The 13,014-nt window shown below is 42.1% G+C and overlaps 1 protein-coding gene across 3 annotated transcripts in view; it reads left to right on the forward strand.

Moving 5' to 3' along the window:
* Positions 1-356: 356 nt before the first annotated feature.
* Positions 357-13,014, forward strand: part of PPM1A (protein phosphatase, Mg2+/Mn2+ dependent 1A) — a 37,560-nt gene continuing 24,902 nt past the window's right edge. The window contains exon 1 of one of the 3 annotated variants that reach the window (XM_060271284.1): positions 357-790. The gene's annotated coding sequence lies outside the window, so the exon portion shown is untranslated. Of the gene's footprint in view, positions 791-820; positions 2,168-13,014 lie in introns of those variants that run through there. The other 2 variants (XM_035104175.2, XM_060271287.1) reach the window with 2 other exon arrangements.

Consider the following 13,014-nt stretch of genomic DNA (forward strand, 5'->3'; position numbering starts at 1 on the left):
CGGCTGTGGGGTTGGACGGACGGAGGGGAGAGGCGGGGAGAAAGGCTAGCGATCGCGTGCCCATTGGCCGCTCAGGGAGCGCAAGCTCGAGCCGGCGTGCGTGCTTGCGTGTTTAGTGGGGGGGGTGACAACCACTGCGCGTGCACGCACGCACGGCACGTACGCAGGCCAGGCATAGGAGGCCGGCGGGAGAGTTCCTTTCCCACCCCTCTCTCTCTCTCGCGGGCGTGCCTCCCCTGCCTTGTTATACAGCCGACTCACCCCGCGCACGCGCGGTGGCGAGGCGAGCTCGCGCTTTCGGCGTCTTCTCAGCTCCGCGCTTACGTCGTCCTCCTCCCACTCCCTCTCGCGCGCTGGGTGGTTCTCTGCGCGTGCGCGACCCTTGCTTGCTTGCTTGCTTGCTTGGGTTGCCCGCCCGCCTGAGGGAATTGAAGCGGAGTTGAGGCGTGTGCTGGGTGGTGGGGGGGTGAAGACGGGAAAGCGCGTGAAGCGCCGTTGCCGCCGCGAGGGGAAGAGGGAGACCCGCGTGCGCCGCGGGAGGGGTGGGGTGGGTGACGGGGAGGCCGGGCGAGATGAGCGCTCGGCTCCCCGCTAGGGCCAGCAAGGAGCAGCAGCACAAACAGCGGCCGCGGCTGCCTTCGCCGCAGTCGTCGCCGCCGCCGCCATCGTCTCGCCCCGTCTGAATGAACTGAGGCGAGAGAGGCCGCTTTCGCCGGCTCGGCCCGGTCTGGCCCAGGCCTCCTCCCTGCGCCGCTTCGGAGCGCCCACTCAGAGCCCCCTCTCCCGTAGGGTAAGTGGAGGCCCCGAGGGCGGCCGGGGAGGCCTCGGGTGCGCCTGGGTGGAGGGAGAGAGAAAGGCCCAGCAGGCGGAGGCGGAGGCCTGGAAGTCAGTGGGGAGGAAGGGCGAGGAGGCGCCCGGCCTGCGTGTCGTCGGGGATGAGGCGACTCTGTGTTGTAATCCTCCTCAAAAGATCCGGCGGACCGTCCCCCAGCCAGCAGCTGGCATTTTAAAACACGAGCTGCTGGGGGAGGGGCAGAGACGGTCGCCAACTGGCTCTGGGAATCGGATGTGTCCGTGCACGGATCTGCCCCTAGGAGCTTACAGTCGGAAATCCTGCACGGGGATTTGGGAGTGGGGGTAAAGGCAGCAGCAGAGGGGAAAGGAACCAGGGTAGCTGAGTAAGACTTAATGTCTTCAGTTCCTGGTGTTGGTGAGTTAATTCCACTCCCCCTTTTCCTTACTAGTATATGTATGTGGGTGGGTGGGTGGGTGTGAATTGGAAGGCCTTAAAAGTAAGTCAGTTGGTAGAGCAAAGAGACCCTTGCTCTCTCAGAGTCGTTGGTTCGAGCCCCACGTTGGACTGAAGATTCCTGCATTGCAGGGGGTTGGACTAGGTGGCCCTCAGAGGCCCTTCCAGCTCTGATTCTGTTATTCCTAAGCCAAAACCATGCTCTTTTCTTCAGTTTATTTTAAACACCCTAATAGGCTGAGCCTTTAGTATATACAGGGCGCTAAATCTGACAGGCAAGTCTTTACGTGTTTCCTTGTGGGAGGGAAGAAGACTATTTGATTTTGGCAGTACTTAATTTATTTAGTACCGCAATCTGAAACAGAGAGAAAGGTTTTAGTTTGTGTGTGTGTGTGTGTGTGTGTGTGTGTGTAGAAGGCGGCCAAGTGTTTGGGATTTGATTTCTCTGTGTTCATTGTTCATGCCAACCCAATCCGGTGATGACGTAGCTGGATGTCTGTATCTTCCCCTGGAGGGATGGTGGTGGGCGAAAAAGCTTGCTGTCTGCCAGGATTTATTAATAATGGTTATAAGCACACATTCTCCTCCTCCTGCAAAGCATTCTGCTATCATTCACAGAGAACCATTAATAAATGAGTCTATTTATAAAGCGCCCCACCCTGCTGCATCACCCACTTTGCTAGGTATATACTTTCAGATGTGCAATATTTATGAAGCAGTCTACCTCAGTGATTGCCTTCCTACACACACAGCTATTGCTGTCTCTTTTAGAAGAAAAAAAAGGTGTGGGAAAGGGAAATGAACCCAAACAAAAAAGGGTTATGTAAATCTGCCGCTTCTTTTGATACTTTGAATAGTGAAGTGGGTGTGAGATGCTGTTTTCAGAGGGCTGTACTATTGCCCATTGAAATGCAAAAGGTAATTTATTATATTTTTTCAAGTCTGCAAAGTATTTTTACAGAACAGTTATGCTATAGTTATTTATGGTGCATGTTATGATTTTGTCTCTGTCTATTTTGTGCTAAAAATATTCCAGATTCTGCACCAAGCAACTATGAATTCTGTAGCCTGTGTGTGTGTGTATATTATGCAACACAAGCAGGTTTGCATATATTTGTTGTGTTCTGCTTTTAGTAGTTGGGAGGGACATAAAGTTATATATGTCACTGAAGCCCAACTCCTGATCATTGTAAATTTTGCTTAGCCTTCTCACCCCCAGATTTCATAAGACATTTCTTAGCTATAAAGAGCGGGGGGGGGGGCACAAAAGCTGGGACTTGGTTATTAAGTTTTGGGTCCATTATGCAGTCTTGTGTTTATGTAATTTGATAAGAATACACATTTCTGGTGCTTGTAGTTTGAAATACAGATCGTTTTATAATTCTATAAAAGGGGATAATTTTTAAAAGCACAGATTTTGGGTTTAGGATTCAGATATCATAGAAAACAACAAGTTGCATAGTTACTTCAGTGTGATGATTGCAGGGAACTAGGCAGAGGGCCTTCTCGGTAGTGGCGCCTGCCCTGTGGAACGCCCTCCCAACAGATGTCAAAAAGGAAAACAACTACCAGACTTTTAGAAGACATCTGAAGGCAGCCCTGTTCAGGGAGGCTTTTAATGTTTAATAGATTGTTGTGTTTTATTCTTCTGTTGGAAGCCGCCCAGAGTGGCTGGGGAGACCCGGCCAGATGGGCGGGGTATAAATAAATTATTATTATTATTATTATTATTATTATTATTATTATTATTATTATTATGTACTAGTTTTAGACTTTGTGATTTCCTCACAAACAAGAATTGAATCTCTTCAGCTTATTGAGGAATCACTCTGCAAACATGTGTTTCATTAAAGCAGGTATCTACCGTATATTGGAACATGGAGAGAAGTTTCTTATTACCAGTGCTTTTTCTCTTAAAAAATGCTTAGGGGGGTACTCATTTTCCTACTCATATTGAAATACTGCCCCTCAATGAGGCCAAACTTAGATTCACAAGATGTTTAGGGGTATGCATACGCCTGCGTTCCCCCCAGAAAAAAAGCACTGCTTATTACCATAACCTAGTATGCACACATTTTCCTCACATGTGTTTTGCGTTCTCAGGTTGAAAAAGAAGTTGAAAAGACTCTTTTAAACATCATAACAGTAGTAATTGAAATGTGACCTAGCATATTTCCCCTTAGTCTGCAGACAGTGCTGCAGTGCTTGTGCTGTTGAAGGCGTTGTCAGTCCCTAAGAGTGAAGGTAAGATTTCACTCCTCAGAAGAGTGAGCCTCAGAAGAGCCCTGATGGAAGTAGCTGAGCTGTCAGATTTTCTTTCCCTTTATAAAGCTTTGTAAATAGTAGAAATGAGTACTGTACTTAGAAGCAGAGTTTGGCAGAATATAGGGAATATGTGAGGATATAGCATAGCCAGGTAATCTTCCTCTGGGGCTCTGCTTTCTTTCAAGAGCCAGATGGGTGGAATATTTATACATGCAGATGACAACTAGAGACTAATACTAAACATGGCAAAATAGTTTAAGAACTCTCATCATACCACTTTCCACCCACTGGAGCTGAACTTATTGCCAGAACCCCTATGAAAGCCTTTGCTTATTCCGGTTTAAAGCTTGTATGCTTTTCACTCCCTGTTATGAAGCAACTGTATGGCAATCAAATCCTACTGACTTCTCTTCCATATAATATATTAAGGATTAAGTGATAATTATCTTAGGCGGGATCCAACTAAATTGTTGTGTTTGTGGAACAAGGACCAGTCCTGCAGCAGAACTATCTCCCCTCTCCTCCCCCTATGCCCCCTAAGCCTGCTCTGGAGGGTTGGGGGAACCCCCAGAACAGTTTTAGGAGGTGCACAGGGGGAGGATAGAGAAGAAAGTCCTGTTGCACAAGTGTACTTGTTCCCTGCACACATACTCTACTTAGCACTGCATTGAATTCCACCCCACATTTTACTATGAAGAGTGCCTCACGTTCTCTAGTGTGCTTAAGTAACTACCTACGGTAGACAAATCTTTCCGTTTTGTGGTTGAGGAACTAAGATAGTGACTATAATGAAAGCCACATAGTGACACTGCTGTGGGGACTCCTCTTTTTCAGGTGTAAGACCAACACTAGTGCAGTGTTTCTCAAATCTGGGTCTCAAGTTGTTGATGGATCACAACTCCCATCATCCCCAGCTAGCAGGATCAGTGGTCAGGGATGATAGGAGTTGTAGTTCAACAACAGCTGGAGACCCAAGTTGGAGAAATGCTGCTCTAGTGGCGCTCATTTTTATTCATTCTTTGTGCTTTGTCCTCATTCATCTTCTTCACTAGCCTTTCAGATTAGTTCAAAGTTTAACAGTGAGTCTACCCATCTGTGTGTACATGTGTCATGGTAAAAAGTTCTAGAGGGGTCACAAATTAATTATAATGTAAGCTTTTGTGGTCTAGAATCCATTTCCTCAGATACAGAATTGTTATCTTTTCTCAGCTGGTATATATACAAATGGCCCATAGATCTGGGTAACTACTTGTCTGGAATAAATTACTTGTTCTAGGAGAGTGGCTAATTTCACATTACTCTCAACAGTCCTGTGAGGTAGGTCATTGTTGTTTTTTTGGTGTAACACAATTTATATGTGATAACAGCTTCAACAAATGATTAGGGGAAAGTGAGGTAAGTGGGTCAAATGTTCCTTAATGTGGAAACCACTAACCTGTAAGCCAGGCATCCCCAACATTCAGCCCTCCAGATGTTTTGGACTACAATTTCCATAATCCCTGACCACTGGTCCTCTTAGCTAGGGATCATGGGAGTTGTAGGCCAAAACATCTGGAGGGCCGCAGGTTGGGGGTGCCTGCTGTAAGCAGTTCTGTATCAAGATTGAGAATCATGCTGCATTGGAGGGAAGGAGTTTGACCAGTAGAGCAAGGAAGCATAGAACTGGGTTCCTAATCTAGTGGGACCGGAAACCAAGTCCACTTTCTACTTTTTGTGGGGATTAGTGTCTGAGCTCAGAATTTTAGATTTACTTCAGTACCTTCATCAATCTAGTAATCAGTAATCTTAGTAGACTTCTAGACTATTTGTCAGGTTTGAGATTATATTTCTATAAAATTCTAATAGATTTATATTAGAAAACCAAAGTTGGTTAAATGCTATGAAACTACATTATAAATCTTTAGAAAGGCCTCATTTTGTTGGTAGGACAGATGAGTCATATGAGGAAGACCCTACATCTGGTCCCTGGCTTCTCCTATTAAAATGCTTAGGTAGCAGGTCTGGCAAAGACCTTATTTCTCAAACTTCAAAGAACTGCCACCTGTAGATAGTACTGTACTAGATGCACCAGTGATTAGACTCTCTATAAGGAAGCTTCCCATGTTCATATGATATATCCCAAAGAATTAATTTTGAAAAACAATTCTAAACACACAAACTGTAAAATGTTAGTCTTGAAGCTGTTGCAGAATGCAGTGAAGAGCAAGCTGCATAGTGTGTTTTGCTCTTGCTTTGGCTCAGCTTCATTGGTTGCCTAAATCTGGACAGAGTTCAAAGTGTTGGTTGCTTTAAGAAGCTCTTACATAGTCACGGTCTTATCAAGCTTTGGGTTCATCATCACTTTTGTCGCAGCTTCTTGCATTAGTGTGACGGCCTGACATCTTTATCTTTGGACAGTGTCTTTGGCCATTTCTCTGGTGTTTTAATGGTTGGTTTAGAGTCTTTGACCTTTGGAAGGCTATTTAGTGCTAACCAGTGATTGGGTGTCTATTTCTGCTGTTTTAGTTCTTAACATTTTCTTTTGTAATCTTTTTTATATTATCATTTTGTGTTTTTAGATCTTTTGTGAGCTGCCTCATATTGAGTCCAAACAATGTACTTTAAATAATAAATAAGGTCTTATATCTGGCCAATGAGATATGTTAGGCTGAGAGATAATTTAAGCTCACCCAGGAAATTTCTTATCTGAATAGGGATATGAACCTAAAGCACAGTAACCAAAGTCCAGTTCTCTGGTGTATACCACGATGGCTCACATTAAGGATGCTGTTGTGGATTCTTTTTTTTTTTTTTACTGTTTTAATTGCTGAGGTGTTTTAAATTATTTTACTGATGTGATCACACTAATTATTTTTATATGTTCACTGATCTGGACACAGCTTTGGCAGAAAATATGCAGTACAGAAATGTTTCCTGCTTTACAGTGCAAACCTATACATATCAGCTCAGGTGAACATCATAGGGACTTCCAGGCAGGGTGGATAAAAATAAATGATTTTTTTAAAAAAATAAAAAAATCGGATTTTTAAAAATTTAAATCGGATTTTTTTGATTTAAATCAATTTTTTTGATTTAAATCAGATTTTTTTTTAAATAAAATGCTTTTTGAGGAAAATATATTACCATCCAAAGGTTGTTCCATCATGAAATAAAGATTAGGTTTTTAATTATGTAGAATAAGGTTGTATATGTTTAATTTTTGGGGTAAATAAATTCCATTAATCCATTCACAATGTCATGCTCTTCCAGAGGTTTTTGTAAGATTATTGGGCAGTTTCTCTGCCTACAAGATATTATCACAGATGCTTGGTTTACTTTTGCAGTTCTCAAAACTGAATTTGACTCAACAGAGATCACATGCCTCTTCTTCACAGCAAAAATGTTATGACATTAACAGAGTTGAGAAAAAGACCTTAATCCTATTGTTCTACAAACCTATGAATACAGAAACAACCCCTTCAGTGCTAAGTTTCAAGAAGTTCAGTCAATAGAATAGAAACAATATTTTTCTGATTGTTTGGAGTGGACAGTATTTAAGTTTTTCATGTGTAGGCTGGGCTGACAGTCTAAGTTTCTTAATATATATATATATATTGTTTTTGTTTAGCCAAATTAGTTAACAAACATGGATGTTTGTTTAAGCAAATAACATATGCTGTAATGTTATTGTTTCAGTTGAATAAATCTATTTAAATTGTTATTATTAAGGTAATGATTATTTTTCTCCTTCCTAAGTACAACAGTAAAGTTGTCCAAATATGAATGATTAACCTATTAAACTGGGGATAAAAACTAATATGAAAAGTTGTTATTCTAAAAATCTTCATCTACTTGCATATTAAAGTTATACCAGCAAGAATTAGTCTTTATGTAGAAAACTATGATTTAAATCAAGCCTTACTGACTAGTGATTTAAATCGTGATTTAAATCAAATCCACCCTGCTTCCAGGTAAAAATAGTGTGGCAGCTTTCGTAAGAAATGGCAGTCGTGGGTACTTTTTGGGGTGGTGTTGCATGCATTGCATAGTTCGGGGTTTTGGGGGGGGGAACACCACTTAAATTGAGTTTTATTGATGTAAATACTTGCAATAATGGTGTACTGCTGTAGCTACCACAGTGTATTATGTGGGAGGTAAGTAGGGTTGTTTGTCTGTTTAGTGCTTTGTTAAGCCATTCTGAGTGGGTACTGACACCTATAACAACTTAGGTTTCTTTTGATGTTGCTGGTTCCATGATGGCTAGAAAGCAAGTTTTTAATAGTATTTCATTTATCATTTTCTCTTTTACAACAAACAACAGATTACATAATAATTTCCCTTCCCCTTTTTCCATGGTTCGTTTTAGTTTTCTCTATCTAACTGCATATTCAAAAAGCTCGGTCCCCCTTTAAATTCACCCTATATCTAATTACATTTTAATTCATTTTCCTGGTTCTATTCAGTCTGCTCATTCCATCAGTTTTATCTGCCACTCCTAATTAGTCGGTACTACTGCCCAGAAAGCAACATGTTAGATGATAAGAATCATTTCTCACCCAGTTGCATGCCCTGATGTCCTGGGTATGGTCACTATCCCAATGAATTAAAGCAGTTGTTTCTTGATGCCAGTACAGTGATCCTAATTGTTTAGCAAAATAGTCATAAGGTCAGACCTCTCATATTTCTGTTTCTGGAGTACTAAATTAAGCAAGACAGTATAACACCAATAACTTAAGTAGCACATTTGTGAAAATGCAGGTGGATTCCACTGCCTTTGTTCTTTTCGGTAATTGGTGCTTGCTTTTGAATTTTAGTAAGCTTTAGTCTCTATTTCAAGTCTACATAGAGTAACTGGGGCTGCTTCTCCTTTACGTGACATGATATAGCTAGGAGCTGTGTCTGAATGATATGGCAGTGTGGCTTATCATGTGGGTCTTGGAATCCAATGTTGCGGTAAAGACTCAATGATTAGCCCTATCTATATGGTTGCATCATCCCATCCGTGTGGGATCACTTCATGGGAAAGTAGCTAGCCACATTGCTACATCTAAAGGGCACCTGAGCATCCCAAGGTAATCAGTAGCTGTAGCTTTAACCCAGACATGAAAGAAGACTTGCCAGCTTGAGCCCTGCTTCACCCAAAAAGGATTTCCCTGACCCCTTAAAGCAGTCAACCAGAAATATCACTTGAACATTGATTGCAAACTAGGGACACATCCTCCATCTTTGGTCTTTGCCTTTAATGCTTATCTTTTTTTTCCTCCCCACATCTCCCATTTATTCCTCCTGATCCCTTGAGCCGCCTATACTTTGCTTTGCATCCGAATTTCTACAAAGGCTAGAATTCAAAAGAAACTCTGGAAATGAAATGCGGTGTCAAATATGACCAAATAAAAGTTTCCTCGGAACAGAGAACTCTCTAGTTTAATGAACTTTGAACAAAAGTACCTCCTTGTGTTTATAAGATCAGTTTAAAATTGAAATGCTGTCTAAATAAAAAGGTAGTATAAATTAAAATGAATTTGAATATCTGTTAGCACCTACAATTTAGTTTTAAAGCAGAGATTGGATGGCCATCTGTCATGGATGCTTTAGTTGAGGTTCTTGCTTTGCATAGGGTTGGGTTGGATGAGGGTCCCTTCCATCTCTACAATTCTATGAAACTTTCCTCAGTTGGATAAGATTGAGACAAGCTAGGTAAAGTAATATATTACTTCTTTATCTCCTTTATGTTTGCTTTGCAAAACTCAGCAAATGTGTTTTCATGCTTTTACATAAGCAGCTTTGGCTTTTATCCAAGTATTGCTGTCAGCATTTTGTTTAATAGATTAATGTCTTATTGGGTGAACTAGCTGCTCTAAACTCCAATGTAGGGATGAGGAACCTATAGCCCTCCAGATGTTGCTAGGCAGTAAGTCCCACTATCTTTTGATGATTGACCAAGTTGGCTGGGGCTAAATAGAGTTGGGAGTCCAAGTACATCTGGAAGACAACAGGTTTCTCACTCCTGCTCTAGTGAAAGCAGTGTTACCGTGTTTCTCACATTTTAAGACACATCTTATATTTAATTTTACTCAAGAAAACAAGCTTATGGCTTATTTTTGGGGGGTGTCTTATTTGGGGGCTGGATCATAACAGGGAAATGATTTTTTATATGGATTTTACAGATGCTGTACAACTGGCTGTGTTTATTTCTCTATTTAGAAATCACGTTTCTCTCTCTCGACTGATTAGCCAGATGCTGCCTGAAATCACAATTGGCTTTATCAAATAGCTGTTAAGTACTTTCCTTTGATGCCCAGATCTCATGGCTACAATAAGGTTTCTACCTTTCAGGACAAAGGCAAGGTGATAATAGGAAGTTGTCTTTATCTATCTCCTTAATCTCCTCTTTCATATGCATAACCTTTGAAGCCTAGGAATGCAAGTTGTCTGGGTCTCTCTGCAAAAACGAGAAGGGAGGGGATGTCAGTTTTAAAAAAACCACCCGCATGTCTGCGAGAGCTCGCCACTTTCCTACCGTAGCTGCAGTTTGCCTGCCTCGTTCTCTGTCTCGGCCATCAAGAGGAAATCAACAGGCAACTCATGGCTGGGCACATACCGGTAGAATGGAAGGGGGAAAAGATGGGGGGAAGCAAGAGGTGGGCTGTGTGTGTGTGTGTGTGTGTGTGTGAGAGAGAGAGAGAGAGAGAGAGAGAGAGAGAGAGAGAGGGGGGCACAGGGGGAGAGGCACAGGGGGAGAAAAAGGGACGCGCACAGGGGGAGAAAAGGAGACGCGCACAGGGGGAGAGAAATAGACACGCACAGGGGGAGAAAAAGAGACGCGCACGGGGAGAAAAGGAGACGTGCACAGGGGGAGAGAAAGAGACGCACACGGAGGTCATTCATGAGGCAGCATCTTTAATCGCTCCTCTTTTCTTCTTCGTGCCTTCCTCTCCTCTCCACCGCAAATGCCACTTTTGTCCTCTTCACCAAGTAGAGCTCACATACGGTAGCACTACGGCTTATTTTCGGGGTATGTCTTATATTTTTTCAACGCATGAAAATCGTGCCATGCCTTATTTTATAGGCACGTCTTAAAATGTGAGAAACACGGTAGAAACTGAAGTATGAAAGCTAGGAGCTAAATGGCACCTTAAACCTAGGTTATGGGTCCAACAATGGAATGTCTAGCCTTTTTTTTTTTAATAACAAGAATGCAAAGCTGAAAATGAATGAACTGCAGCTAAATATTATGTTTATTTTTCACATGGTCTTGTCCTTCCCCTGCCCACTCCCCTAATATTCTTAAGAGGGTCTCTTCTCCAGTCTTCAAAGAGTAGCTGGAAGTAGGGAGGCAGAAAAAGGTCCTTTCCTTCTACTCTGCAGTTTAAATCTGACATCTTAGGTGCAGTACTGCGCCCAGGGCTCAGAAACTGCTCAAGCTAATGAAATCCCCTGTCACAAAATGTGCCTAGAACAGGCATAGGCAAACATGACCCTCCATATGTTTTGGGACTACAACTCCCATCATCCCTAGCTAACAGGACCAGTGATCAGGGATGATGGGAGTTGTAGTCCCAAAACATCTGGAGGGCCGAGTTTGCCTATGCCTGGCCCTAGAACAATGGGAGTTTCAAACACTGAGTGAAAGATAACATTTTACCTTGCTTCATTGCTCTTGTTAAATTGAACCACCACCACCTTACATAGTAAAAATAAGTGTTAATAGATGCAGACCACTTCAGGCTGATCTAGTGGCACTTCTGAGATTGTCTAAAATTTGGAAACTTTTAACACTGGAATTTTCTCTACCCAGTAATATGGCCACCAGAGCTACACAAAAAGCTGTTGCTGAGAATCAAGAAACTTTGTCAATAACACGAGAGGGTGTGGACTAGTCAGGAGTGGAGAGCTGGCAGAAATTATGTCCCAATTTTACATGAAAGCACACTCAAAGTACCTTTGGATCCAACCCATTATATGCAAGTAAAATATGAAGTTTATGTGTTTGGAGCATATTCTACAACAGATAATCTATTAACAATGAAAATATTGATAGAAAAATGTGACGACTATACCTATATATGTTTGATTCATTGACTAGGAAAAAAGACTTTGATACTATTGAAACCTGGGCATTACAGTGGCCATTACAGAGTTGTAGCTACTACAAGAAATAGCAGATAAGGCAGCAACAATTTATAATCTCCATATAAATACCAATCCAGTACATTTGAAAAGAGGCATAAGACAAGATAGCTTATCACCTGAGCTAATTTATGGTCACCTTGAAAGATGTGTTTATTGGCCAGAAAAGGGAATTAATGTTAACAGAGTATCTACATTGATGATATAGTCATAATAGCTAAAATAAATACTGGAAAAACTAAACCAGAGGTTCCCAAAGTTATTTGGCCTACCACCCCCTTTTCAGGAAAAAACAACTTAGCGCCCCCTTGGGTTCAGTCTGATCTGCCCCAGGGGTGGGACCGGTGCCCACTAAATTAACTAAACTAAATTAAGAATAAAAAAGGTAGGACTGAAGATGAACTTAGCTAAGACAAGTTAGAGAAATAGAGCAGTTTAAAGAATATGCTTAGGACAAAAAACTCAAAAAAGTCTGTGAAGTTAAAAGGCACATCTGCAGGACATGTGCTGAGAGATTGCTCAGGCTGATGAAACAGAGGAGTGCTACTGTGCAGACCATACAATTTAAGAAAAATCTAGGTGGTGGCCACCCATGCAGTGGGTGGACGATCTAAAACTTGACAGCAGGCCTTATGATGCAGATAGCAAACAACAGAATATTGAAGAGAACTTGAAGTGTATATCCAAACTTGAAGAAGCGTATATCCAGAAGAGAAGGCCTCCTTCACTTATTTATCCCTGGTACAGTATCTGCATCTACACATTTATATGTTATTCCTTTGATAGGCGCCCTGGTGGGAGTAGGTATATTATTTCATGATTAAAGTCCCTTCTATTTGTAAGCAAAGGGGGAAAGGGGGTGTAGTTAGGAAAGCATGCAGGACTCTGTAAGGGGTATGAGAACATGATAATGTCAGGGCAGAAAGCATTATTCTTCCATTCTAAGAGGCAGGAGACCATCAGAACTTTGGGAAGAATACATTTAAGTTTCCCCTATCCTAAGGTGAATGGCTTGGATTTACCATGCTTGAGGTAGAAAACATTGGAGCCCTTGCTTTTAAAACAATCTATAGAGCATCAGGACATGTTTCCCAACACAGACTGTCAGTCAATCAATTAATTTCTACCATCCCCACCCCTGGAGGCTAGGGAGGCTACTTACCTACTCACTAAATTTCTATGACACCCTTCATCTGAGGATCACAGAGTGGTTTACAATTTTAAAATGCATTTTTGCCTACTGCCTAAATATACGTAACAAAAATGCCAGGCAAGCCTCCCTGGGGAAAGGCTTCCACAAGTAGGGAGCCACGCAGAAAAGGCTGGTTCTCATGTTGCCACCCTAATGACCTTGTGAAGAACGGCCTCAGATGATGATCATAGTGTCCAGG

This window comes from Zootoca vivipara, chromosome 1 (assembly GCF_963506605.1).
Source record: "Zootoca vivipara chromosome 1, rZooViv1.1, whole genome shotgun sequence".
In the NCBI taxonomy this organism is placed as follows: domain Eukaryota; kingdom Metazoa; phylum Chordata; class Lepidosauria; order Squamata; family Lacertidae; genus Zootoca; species Zootoca vivipara.